Genomic DNA, 13107 nt, shown 5'->3' on the forward strand with positions numbered 1-13107 from the left:
GCAACCGCCGACGATGGATGATGTTTCATCATAATTCGAGCCCATTTTTGGGGGGGCCTCGTAATGGTTAAACGTGGTTGCTTAAGTGCATTAAATCAGGTTGATTGGCGGTAGGCAAATTTGCGAACTGTGGAAGAATGGGGGCTTCGGTTCATTCATGCGTCATGCCATTTTTGGCAAAGAAACGGAGCAGGCCACGCTGTGGCGCGTCGTGTTTTGACGTTTTAGTTCAGGTTTTGTTGAAAGTGTCTTCAATTCGATGTGAATAAGAATTCACGAGCTGAGACTGGACAGTCACGCTTCTGCGCTTTCTGCGCAGCCGGTAAGAATAATACTTACTACAATTATGGTGCGAAGGTAAGACAAAATAGCGTAGGAAGATGGGAATGGGAAAATTAAGCCAATGACCCCCGGTTTGGAGCAATTGAAATTAAGAAATTAATCACGCCAATTCTTGATCGTCGATGGCGTGTGTATTTTTCTCCCATTTCTACTTGACTCCGATGAAAAAACAATGGACAACGTGAGACGATTTTCTTTCGTTTTTATTGGCCAACAGGCAGCAATCAAATCATTACCAATGAATGGTATTCATATTCACGACCGTGATTATGCATTCGAGATTCGGTTTTGGCGTGCTAAAAATTAACTGCAATGACTGCACGATTTCATTTGAATAAAATAAGAAAATTTGCATCAACCGCGTCCGCTGGGTGGCGTCTGTATCACATGCAATCTAACTTCTGGGAGGATTACAGCAAGTTATTTGAACAGTTGCATACGAAAGTAACAATTCAAACGCAAAGCAGTCTTTTTTTCTATCGTTAAGAAGTGTAATTTATCTGGTGAATGACCCTCTGTGTTAAAGCCACTTTACAAAACAGGGTGAATTACTTTATAGGCGGTAATATATATTTGATTTTTCCGTTTGATTAAAATGCAGGGGGCTGGCAGGCGGCCATGTTTTTGCAGCTAACATGTCGATTGCAGCATAACAATACAATATATCGTAAACATTTTTAAATTTCGCTCCTGCAACTTTCTGTGCTTCCGATTTGATGCTTGATACTTCTACCAGTTCCAAATGGTAGTTTGAATGCACCGCCACGATCAAAACAAAGTAAAAATTAGCAATGACAGGCGTTTGTTTTGGGCCGTTATTCAAAACGGCCCGCGATATGTGTGTTGCTGTCAGTTGACGTGGAAAGAGATAGGGTTGCCAGTCCCCTGTAAAAATGTTTGAACAATATTTGTAACATTAATTTATTAGAGCTAATAGACCCGACAAACTCCGTATTGTAACAAATTAAACTGTGTTGTGCATAAATCGTGAATCTTCTTTTTCGTGAATAAACTTTTGTCACAATCTCGAGTTTTGCAAGTTTCTGAGGAGCTCAACCTTAGATGATTCATTTTGGCAGTTATGTAACTATGAAAGCAAGGGTAGTTTAATCCACAAATTTGAAATTTTTCCTCACAGTAAAGTAGCAAACAAATCCCCCGTTGCTTAGCCAAGTAAAATAAAGCGGTTAGCAATACACGCCGTGATTGTATAACATTTCGCAGGGATGATCCTCTCCTTACTCGCTGTCGCTCGTTCGGACCCAACTAAAGGCCTAGGAAAACAAATAAACAACCCACTACCACAGTGGTGAGGGGTTTCGTTTGTATGGGAGCCCCCCCCTCTTAAAGGGGAGGGGTCATAATTCACCGCAGAAAAAATTCTAGCCTCCGAAAACTCCCACATGCCTAATTTGGTTCCATTTGCTTGATTAGTTCTCGAGTTATGCAGAAACTTGTGTTTTATTTGGATGAGAGCCCCCCTCTTAGGTGGTGGAGGGGTCTCTAACTATCATAAGAACCTTCCCTGACCCCAAAAACCCCTGCATGAACCGATTGGTTCAGTAGTTCCCGAGTCTATAAGGAACATACCGACAGACAGACAGACAGAAATCCATTTTTATAGGTATACTAGCTGACCCGACAAACTTCGTATTGCCACAAATTAACCTGTGTTGTACATAAATCATGAATCTCGGATGATCTTTGTCACAATCTCGAGTTTTGCAAGTTTCTAAGGATTTCAACGTTAGATGATTCATTTTGGCAGTTACGTAACTATGAAAGCATCCCAGGTAACCAATAAGCCTCACCAATGCTATTCAAATATAGGCCAATAAGCATTTAAGTCGCCTTAAATGCTACTTAAATGCTATTTTGGCAAAATATACAGCTACTTTACTGATAACCTTCTTATAGTGCTGACAATGCTAATTTACAGCTAATTACCGACACGAAGAATTTGAATACAATTTTGGATGCCAATTTACAACACCTATGCAGTCAAAAAGCTAACATACAATAATGTGCAGTATAAAATGCCAGATGCGCTGATTTGCTGCTTACGTTAAGGCTTATTAGTTACCTGGAATGGGTAATTTAATATACAAATTTGCAATTTTTCCTCACAGTAAAGTAGAAAACAACTCCTCTGTCCCCTCATTGCATAGCCAGAAAGCGGATAGTAATATTCGTCATGATTGTACAACATTACGCCGAATGTCATTTTGCGAAAAACCTTAAGCGCAATGTACCATTTCACGGAAAACTTTTTTGTCGAAAGTACCATTTCGCGATCCTCTCCTTACTCGCTGTCGCTCGTTCCAGGAAACCCAGGTAGACCTAGGAAAATAAATAAACCTGGACAGTAGAGAGTTTCTGTTTTATTTGTATGAGAGTCCATATCCCCCTACCACAGGGGAGAGAAGTCTCTATCAGGGATGGTTCGATCACTTTGACTCAATTTTGATTCATTTGATAGTACCGTCTTAACGGGGCCAAATATGACGAAGTTATATATCAGATATTTGTAGAACAAGTTATTATCTATAATTTTGCTGAATAAAGTTCAGCTGTATCTTTTGTAGTTACGACGCTACAATGCTAGTATCTTGTTAGTGACTAACCCAAGTAACCATAAGCATTAATCCAAAACCGTATATTGGAAATAATTCTGCATCTCTAATGCCCAACTTTTGTATATTAGCCATCTTAATGCTTATAAAACGTATAATAACATTGTTGATGCATAGAAGCATTAACGTAAATCAGCATTAAAGAAAGCAATATATGCGCATATAACGTAACAATATAATGAATTTAGTCAATTGCATTAAAACGAGCCGTAAGCGTTGATAAACGGCTTGTACTTGACTTCTTATTTTGCTATTCTATGACCACTATTCGTGTCCTCTTCCATCTAACGGATGTCGTCTTTTTCTACCCTATTGGCAATGCAGTGCAAGTAGCTATGATATGAGAGGGAATATCACCAAGATTTAAATACGACTAATTTCACCTCACTCAATCACATCCGCTATGGTTTAGATAGCAAAGGTGCAAGGAAACGAATGAGGTTGCATGACTAACTCCCGGTTCGAGCCCTGTCTAGGTGGTAAGATTATTCAGCATTTCCAAAAATGGTTCTGTTTATCCTGCTCCCCTTGAGATGCAGCAAAAAAAAATCGCTTGCTTTTTTAGTTTTTTAAATCCCGACCGAATCTATTTTTATTTACCATAACAAGCAAACGATATGCCATCGATACTTTTTCGATACGTCGATAATGTAGACAAAATGACGTTTCGTTTAAGCCTCAAACAAACACTGATAATGCTTATTGGATGCTTGTGGCGTAGCATTTTAATAACCCGCTATTTCGCCTTTTTAGCATTATGTGAGTTCTATAGAAGTATATAAAGAAAAATAAGCTTTTAATCATAGTTCTGTATGCTTATATAATGTTGTCAAAGGACTAGTGTTTAGTGCTTACTGGCTACTTGGGAAATGAACGTTCATTTAGTCACTGATGAGTTACTAGCGTTGTAGCACCGTAACTACAAACGATACAGCAAAACTTTGTTCAGAAGAACTGTAGATTAGAACTAGTTCTATAAATGTCCCATATATAACATTGTCATATTTGGCTCGGCTGAGACGGTACTGTCAAATGAATCAAAATTGAGTCAAAGTGATCGAACCATCCCTGGTCTCTATCATAAAATAAATTCAAGACTCCAAAATCTCCCACATGCCAAATTTGGTTCCATTGGCTTGATTAGTACTCAAATTATAAGGAAATTTGTATTTCATTTGTATGGGAGCCCCCCCTCTTCAAAGGGGAAGGTGTCGTAATTCACCATAGAAAAAATTTCTGCCATCTCAAACTCCCACATGCCAAATATGGTTCCATTTGCTTGATTAGTTCTCGAGTTATGAGGAAATTTGTATGGAAGCCCCCCTTCTTAAAGGGGAGAGGAGTTATAATTTCTCTGATAAAGAGGGGAGGGGTCTCAATTTACCATAGAATAAATTCTTGTTGCCGAAAACACCCACATGCCAAATTTTGTTCTATTTGCTTGATTAGTTCTTGCAGAGTTATGCAGAAATTTGTGTTTTTTTTGTACAGGAGCCCCCCTCTTAAAGTAGGGAGGGGTCCTAATTCATCATAGAAATTTTTTTTGCCCTCGAAAACATTCACATGCCAAATTTTGTTCTATTTGCTTGATTAGTTCTTGCAGAGTTATGCAGAAATTTGTTATAAGAAAATTTGAATTTCATTTGTATGGAAGCCCACCCTCTTAAAGGAGAGATGGGCCATAACTCGCTTTCTAAAGAAGAGAGGGGTCTCAATTCACCATAGAAAAAAATCTTCCGTCCAAAACCACTTACATGTCAAATTTGGTTCCATTTGTTTGATTAGTTCTCGAGTTATGAGGAAATTTGTTTTTCATTTGTATAGGAGCCCCCCCCCCTCTTAAAGTGGGGAAATCCATAGAAAATATACCATAGAAAATATTCTTGCCTACAAAAACACCCACATGATAAATTTGGTTCCATTTGCTTGATTAGTTCTAGAGTTAAGAGGAAATTTGTATTTCGTTTGTATGAGAGCCCCCCTCTTAAGAAGGTAAGGGGTCCTAATTCATCATAGAAAAAATGGTTGCCTCCAAAAACACCCACATGCCAAATATGGTTCCATTTGCTTCATTAGTTCTCGAATTAGGAGGAAATTTGTATTTTATTTGTGTAGAAGCACCCCCTCTTAAAGTTGGGAGGGGTCCTAATTCACCATAGAAAATATTTTTGCCTCCAGAAACCTCCACATGCCAAATTTGGTTCTATTTGTTTGATTAGTTCTCGAGTTATGAGGAAATTTGAATTTCATTTGTATAGGAGCCCCCCCTTCTAAAGTGGGTAGGGGTCCCAATTCATCATAGAAAAAATTTTTGTCTCCAAAAACACCCACGTGCCAAATTTGGTTCCATTTGCTTGATTAGTTCTCGAGTTATGAGGAAATTTGTATATCGTTTGTATAGGAGCCCCCCTCTTAAAGTGGGGAGGGGCCCTAATTCACTATAGAAAATATTCTTGCCCTCGAAAACTTTCACATGCCAAATTTGGTTCCATTTGCTTGATTAGTTCTTCAGTTATGAGGAAATTTGTATTTCATGTGTATAGGATCCCCCCCTCCTAAAACGGGAAGGGGTCCCAATTCATCATAGAAAAAATTTTTGTCTCCAAAAACACCCACGTGCCAAATTTGGTTTCATTTGCTTGATTAGTTCTCGAGTTATGAGGAAATTTGAATTTCATTTGTATAGGAGCCCCCCCTTCTAAAGTGGGTAGGGGTCTCAATTCATCATAGAAAAAAATTTTGTCTCCAAAAACACCCACGTGCCAAATTTTGTTCCATTTGCTTGATTAGTTCTCGAGTTATGAGGAAATTTGTATTTCGTTTGTATAGGAGCCCCCCCTCTTAAAGTGGGGAGGGGTCCTTATTCACCATAGAAAATATTCTTGCCCTCGAAAACTTTCACGTGCCAAATTTTGTTCCATTTGCTTGATTAGTTCTTCAGTTATGAGGAAATTTGTATTTCATGTGTATAGGATCCCCCCCTCCTAAAACGGGGAGGGGTCCCAATTCATCATAGAAAAAATTTTTGTCTCCAAAAACACCCACGTGCCAAATTTGGTTTGTTATGAGGAAATTTGAATTTCATTTGTATAGGAGCCCCCCCTTCTAAAGTGGGTAGGGGTCTCAATTCATCATAGAAAAAAATTTTGTCTCCAAAAACACCCACGTGCCAAATTTTGTTCCATTTGCTTGATTAGTTCTCGAGTTATGAGGAAATTTGTATTTCGTTTGTATAGGAGCCCCCCCTCTTAAAGTGGGGAGGGGTCCTTATTCACCATAGAAAATATTCTTGCCCTCGAAAACTTTCACGTGCCAAATTTGGTTCCATTTGCTTAATTACTTCTCGAGTTATGAGGAAAATTGTGTTTCTTTGGTACAGGAGCCCCCCCTCTTAAAGTGGGGAGGGGTCCTAATTTACTATAGAAAATATTCTTGCCCTCGAAAACCTTCACATGCCAAATTTGGTTCCATTTGCTTGATTAGTTCTCGAGTTATGAGGAAATTTGTATGGAAGCCCCCCCTTTTAAAGAGGAGAGGAGTTATAATTCCCCTTATAAAGAGGGGAGGGGTCGCAATTTACCATAGAATAAATTCTTGTCACTGAAAACACCCACATGCCAAATTTTGTTCTATTTGCTTGATTAGTTGTCGAGTTATGCAGAAATTTGTGTTTCATTTGTATGGGAGCCCCCCCTCTTAGTGGGGGGAGGGGTTTCTAACCATCATTAAAACCTTTGCTGGCCCCAAAAACCTCTACATGCAAATTTTCAAGCCGATTGGTTCAGTAGTTTTCGATTCTATAAGGAACATACGGACAGACAGACAGACAGAAATCCTTTTTTATAGGTATAGATGTACAGTCATCCCAGTATTATGGGCCAGTTAAGCATGATGCTGCTACAAAATTATTGGTCGAAACACAGATTCAAATCATTTACAGATTATTTATAACTTAATTGGTTATAAATACAGTGGTTTACCGATTTTATCTGCCCATCCGAAAATTTTTGGTAGATATATTTGGAAAGGAGACAAATTTGGGGAAAAATAAATTGCACCAAAATAATTTAAATGAACGAAAAATATTGTTAATGTTGACTATTTTCTTTAATTATTTCAGCGTATCTTTGCGCTTAGGGCTCATTTAATTCATATCAACCATTAGCCATAATGCACGTCAACTCAGCATATTATGAAAAAAGACATTTCGAAATACAAAATTGCTCCGATTTTATTCAAATTTTGGTTACTTATTCCTTTGCAGTAAATTTTAGATCCGTATTTTTATTTGGTACTTAGGGTTCTCTTTTCTGAGTCAGTATGGTCCCAAAAATTACCATTTTTTTCTTTAAAAATTCATAACTTTTGATCCATTGAACCGATTTAAATGATGTTAATACCGAATAGAAAGCATTTTAATGAGCTTTCCAGAAAAAAAAATTAGACAAAAGCCCCAACTTTTTTTTTTATTATCGCAAAAACATTGAAAGCATTAACTTTTTATGTTTCCATGGTGTGTAGACCAAAGAAAATCTAAGTTTTCATAAAGTGTCGAGAATACAATGGAGACGCATGGTTTTTGTTTTTACTTGTAATAAAACGGGTTTTTCGACAAAGAAATGCGTCTCTAAAATAAAACGCCATGCGAGTCCATTGCATTTTCGCATCTTCATTTCTTAAAAAAGAGTATCTCAAAAACTAAGAATGTAACATATCTGTTTTTTCCTATCGTATGTAAACAACTAGCTTGCCATTGAAAGTATAATGAAAAAATAAAACCTTCCTTCCATTTCCAGTTTTTCGAGTGATTGCTATATCTTTATACTATGTATTTATATAGCAGAAAGGCAAAAACGAATATCTTAAATGTTTTAAGTGATTTTAAGAGTTTTAAAGCTCCTACAAAAAATGTTTTTGCAATCATAAAAAATTTTGAACGTCTGTTTATTTTTTTTTTTTCTGAAAAGCTCATTACAATTTCTTTTATTTGGTAATAAAATCATTAAAGTCGGTTCAATGGCTCAAAAGATTAGAATTTTTAAGGAAAGAAAGGTGATAACTGTAGTTTCTAGCGTAACGGGATGTGCCCGTTAGCGTTACGGTATAGAAAAATATCACAAAGGATCATTATGAAATGTTAAAAAAAATTTAACCTAAAAATATGCGTTACAAAATAAATGGAAGTTACTTTGGGTATTTGACTTCAGCATTATTATACCCATTCTATGTATAATTGCATACCACAGATGCCAATGGCAAACTATAAAATCCAAAGAAATATTTTCTGTTATGCATAAATGCATGAAATCCACCAAATTTTCACGCCGTATGGTTGAAATGACAATTTAAAAAAAGGTAGATAAAACCGGGACAAAATGGTAGACAAAATCGGGGGTACCTAAAATCGGGTGTAGATTAAACCAGGTGTAGATATAATCGAAATACCACTGTATACCATAATTTGATGTTCTGTAGGCAATCCTGTTCAAAAATCACACACTTTTTTGCAGAACAACAAAATGTAAGCATAGGGTAAGAACCCCACAATTCGCCCCCACCCCAGAATTCGCCCTCCCATTGGTATTCCCGTGATTTAACTCAATATATAGTTGAATTATAAGTTGTTAGTTTAATTTATATTCAATTTAACTCAGTTTTCAGTTATTTGAATAGAATTCGTTGTGTTGTTTTATGTATTTTAATGATTTAATGTGGTTTGAAAAATAGGTATTGTATTTAAGACGCGATTTTTCCATTCTCAAGAACGTGCACGAAAAATAAAATTGAGGAAAAGTAATGGAAAATCGTATCTCTCTGCACTTTTTTTGAATCAATTTGGTTATATCTGTTTCAAATTTCATAATTGTGCTTTTGTTTTAATATTTTATCGCAATTCTGCTGAAAATAGAACATAAATGCACTGGGCGAAAACTGGGTATTGTAAATCATATGAATTCCAAAATTCGCCCGGGTCGAATCTGTATATACTTAACCGAACTTACTGTGTGAACCAGTTTTCGCCCTCATCTATCAAATATATGCAAATATGCCACACATAAGCAAAAGCAAGTCACAATCGATTAGTTTGTTCGCTGATTTATGTTTATCAAAATGCTGAGTGAAAGTATCGAATAAATAATATTTTGCTGCAGAAAGCACATCAATCTTCATTTGAATTCATCTAACAAAAGAATTACCTGCTAAACATGAGCTAATGGGGTTTCTACCAAACGAAATGTTTCAAGTGTTTTAGCAATAATCGACATCGAAATTGATAATAAGATGAAAACCGCACGAATTAATAAGACGCGTATAATATTCTCAAAAATCACAATTTTTCTTGTCATGAGAATAAATCTGACTATTGGAAAATCACACGAAAAATCCGTCTACTATTTTAAAGCATCTAAGCGCAATAAAGTTGTCATGGATAAAACTTTGAAAAGTATTTAATGTGCAATGCAGACAACAAAGAAATAATCGTGGTGATATAATAGAATATTTCGATAATATCATGAAAACTCTAATATCTTAGCATTACAAACCCGGTCTAACCAAAAATGCTAGTTAAGAATTCCAAGTTACGTCAAAAAATATCCTAGTTGAATAGGTAAGATGGGTATGCTTAGCAGTTACCAGGAATATTTAATACAGTAAACCGGCATACCCATTTACAGACAGTGATTTACTAAACAATTTTTTTTCTTCATCTTTTTATTGACTATATAGCAGTTAAGCTTAGTTATTTCTTGGGGAAGAGGTTAGGTTGTGGACTCGAGTCTCACCTTCGATTAGTCAATATATATAGCCGAATATCAAGATTTTCCAGTTCATCTAATTTTTTTATTGTTCACAGTAAACATTTACTCTTTCCCAAAAAATTACTAAACAATGATATAAGTAATCATTAAGGTTATTTAAACTATTAAAATAAACACTGTACCATTCTGTAGGCACTGAATTGTATTTATTCGCCCACATATCAATAGTAAAAATGAATTCAACAAAGGACCAGAAAAAGCACCAACAAGACCATTCATTTTAAATATCTTTGACGAGTGTGAAAAGCCTTATTTTACTGCAATGAAAATAAACATTTAGTAAAAACCCACCTTCTCTGTGTTCTTTAGTTTTACTGAATCAGGTATCAGGAGGTGATCATGATCAGTTTATTTCAATTTAGATTTACATTTAACGAATTTCTGATACAAATTGATTGCCATATTAAGCACTGAATAAATATAATCTTAACGTTAAATAATAGTAACAACAATTCTAATAAAATAATAGAGGTTATTTGGGAAATTTGAATCAAATAACAAGTGGGCGAAATTTGGGTCACATGGGGGACGAATTTTGGACCGCTATGGGCGAAATGTGGTACTAGAGGTTCCTGCTCAAAATTGGGTCTTTTGCTATCAAATTTCAATTTTCGCGATTCCGAATAGCCAAAATAGATAGAATATTAATATATAGTCATACTTGTCTGAGTTCAGGGCTGATTTTATAATAATATGGCGATTTATTCATTTTACAGCATAAAAACCTGATAAAAGGGGCGAATTCTGGGGTCGTTACCCTATTCCATTCTCAGTATTATGGGCCACTTTTAAACCTGGTCAGAATTATGGGTCAATGTTCCCAGTATTATGGGTCAGTAAAACAAAATTGGTTTTATTTCGAGAAAACCGTGTGTGTGTGTGTGTGTGTGTGTGTGTGTGTGTGTGTGTGTGTGTGTGTGTGTGTGTGTGTGTGTGTGTGTGTGTGTGTGTGTGTGTGTGTGTGTGTGTGTGTGTGTGTGTGTGTGTGTGTGTGTGTGTGTGTGTGTGTGTGTGTGTGTGTGTGTGTGTGTGTGTGTGTGTGTGTGTGTGTGTGTGTGTGTGTGTGTGTGTGTGTGTGTGTGTGTGTGTGTGTGTGTGTGTGTGTGTGTGTGTGTGTGTGTGTGTGTGTGTGTGTGTGTGTGTGTGTGTGTGTGTGTGTGTGTGTGTGTGTGTGTGTGTGTGTGTGTGTGTGTGTGTGTGTGTGTGTGTTAACCGATTTGAACAAAATTGATTGCATATAAAAGGGGAGTCTTTAAAACCTTAACTTCCAGATTTAATGATGAATGGGCTTGTGGTTTGAAAGTTACATAAAGAAATGTGGAAAAAATATATTTAAAACAGGTTTTTGTAACATATAAACATTAATTCAAAGGCAAACATCCTACAATTCATTGTTATCTTGAAAGTTACTGTTGAGATCTATCAAACGAAACCAACTTACTGTAAATCGGACGAATTATTCAAAAGTTATTCAAACTTTAACACTTAAGCACTGTATATTAAACCGTTGTGTAAAATCGAAGTAAATTAATCAATAAATAAATTAATCGCATAGATACCCATGGGATCGTAAAGGCGACTTCACAAATACGAGCGAAGATAGCGGCCTAGAGTTGGGACCCAACAGAAAAGATGAGTACAACCAACCAACAGAATGAAGAAGAAGACAATGGTACGACAGTAATGGCAGAAATGGCAGAAGGTCAAACCAATGCGTTTGCAAGGAGCGGAAAGCTGCTGAGATCACCGCTTTTCAACCTGTTGATAAAACAAAGACCTAGGAGCAACAGTACTAGCGAAGACCAGCAAATCTCCTAGACAGAGCAAAACCTGGGATTGAACCCTCTATTTACGCCGAGAAGTAGTCAAACCAGAGAGGGGCGGTTACCTGGAAACACAATATTGAGGACAATTATCGCGAAGGTCAACGAGCTCTAGGACTTAACGCAGGAAAAGTCCAACCTGCACAAAGAAGTTAAGAGCAGAGTAGTAGGTATAAAGACCCTCATGAAAAGCGCTTTGGAAGAGCACAATGCACTTGTGAAAGGTGCGGAGGTCGCCGAAAGCGCTCTCGCTGAAACGTTAGAGAACGTTGCGGCAGAAGCGCGAGCCAAGGTGAGGGAAACACGGAACCGGTCGGAGAAGAGGAAAAAAGAATCGCCAGTGGAATCCGAGCTGCCCAAAAAGCGCAAGGGCGACCAGAGCGATAGCGATGAAGAGGGAGCGGATTGGAGCATAGCCACGAACAAAAAGGAGAGGAAAAAGAAAGAAAAGGAAAAGGAAACAAAATGCAACGAGGCAAAATTGGAAGTTAGGAAGCAGAAGAAAGGAAAACCCAATTCTCGCCGGGTAAAAACCAAAGGTGACGCCCTCATTGTTGAAGCAAAGGGAGAAACGTCATACGCTGCTCTCTTTCAAAGGATGAGAGAGGACCCGAAACTGAAAGGTCTAGAAGAGAATGTGATAAAATCTAGGCGCACCCAAAATGGTGAATTGCTGTTTGAGCTGAAAATAGACCCGGCAATCAAAAGCTTAGCATTCAAGGAGATGGTTGAAAAGGTCTTAGGCGACGAGGCGAACGTGAGAGCCTTATCTCAGGAGACCACGATCGAGTGTAGGGAACTGAGTATGTTTACTACGGAGAACGATCTGAGACAGAAGCTGGAAACCGAAAACATCTTGGGTAAGGTGCCGATGAAAGTCCGGCTAAGAAAGGCGTATCGCGGAACACAGACCGCGACGATACGTCTCTCAACAGACGCAGCGAACAAGTTGTTAAAGTTAGAGAGAATAAACGTCTGCTGGGCAGTGGGTCGCTTCAGGACTATTCCGCGTGTTCCCAACCGATTGGAGCGGTGCTTTAAATGCATGGATTTGGTCACCAAGCCAGAAACTGCTCTGGTCCTGACAGGTCCAAATTGTGTAGGAACTGTGGACAGGAGGGACATTTTGCCGGTGACTGCAAAAGGCAATCGAGGTGTATGCTCTGCAAAAGAGAGGACGGCAACGACCACATGACGGGGGGATTTCATTGCCCTGTGTACCGAAGGGCAAAGGTAAGCCAACAGTAACGGAGGTAATACAAATAAACCTCAACCACTGCGACACGGCACAACAACTGTTGTGGCAGTCGACAACAGAAGCGAAGTGTGATGTCGCAATTATCGCGGAGCAGTATCGTTTTCCTCACGGTACAGCACCTGAGTGGCAGATAGGGCAGGAAAGGCGGCGATACAAGTAATGGGACGCTAGCCTATTCAGGAAGTGATTCCGAACCTGCATGAAGGTTTTGTGATCGCTAAAGTAAATGG

General features: G+C 37.9%; 1 protein-coding gene across 1 annotated transcript in view; it reads right to left on the reverse strand.

Moving 5' to 3' along the window:
• The window catches only part of LOC128732341 (sushi, von Willebrand factor type A, EGF and pentraxin domain-containing protein 1), a 74617-nt gene that overhangs the window by 13763 nt on the left and 47747 nt on the right, over positions 1-13107 (reverse strand). The window lies entirely within an intron of this gene.

Source organism: Sabethes cyaneus, chromosome 1, assembly GCF_943734655.1.
Source record: "Sabethes cyaneus chromosome 1, idSabCyanKW18_F2, whole genome shotgun sequence".
Taxonomy (NCBI): Eukaryota; Metazoa; Arthropoda; class Insecta; order Diptera; family Culicidae; genus Sabethes; species Sabethes cyaneus.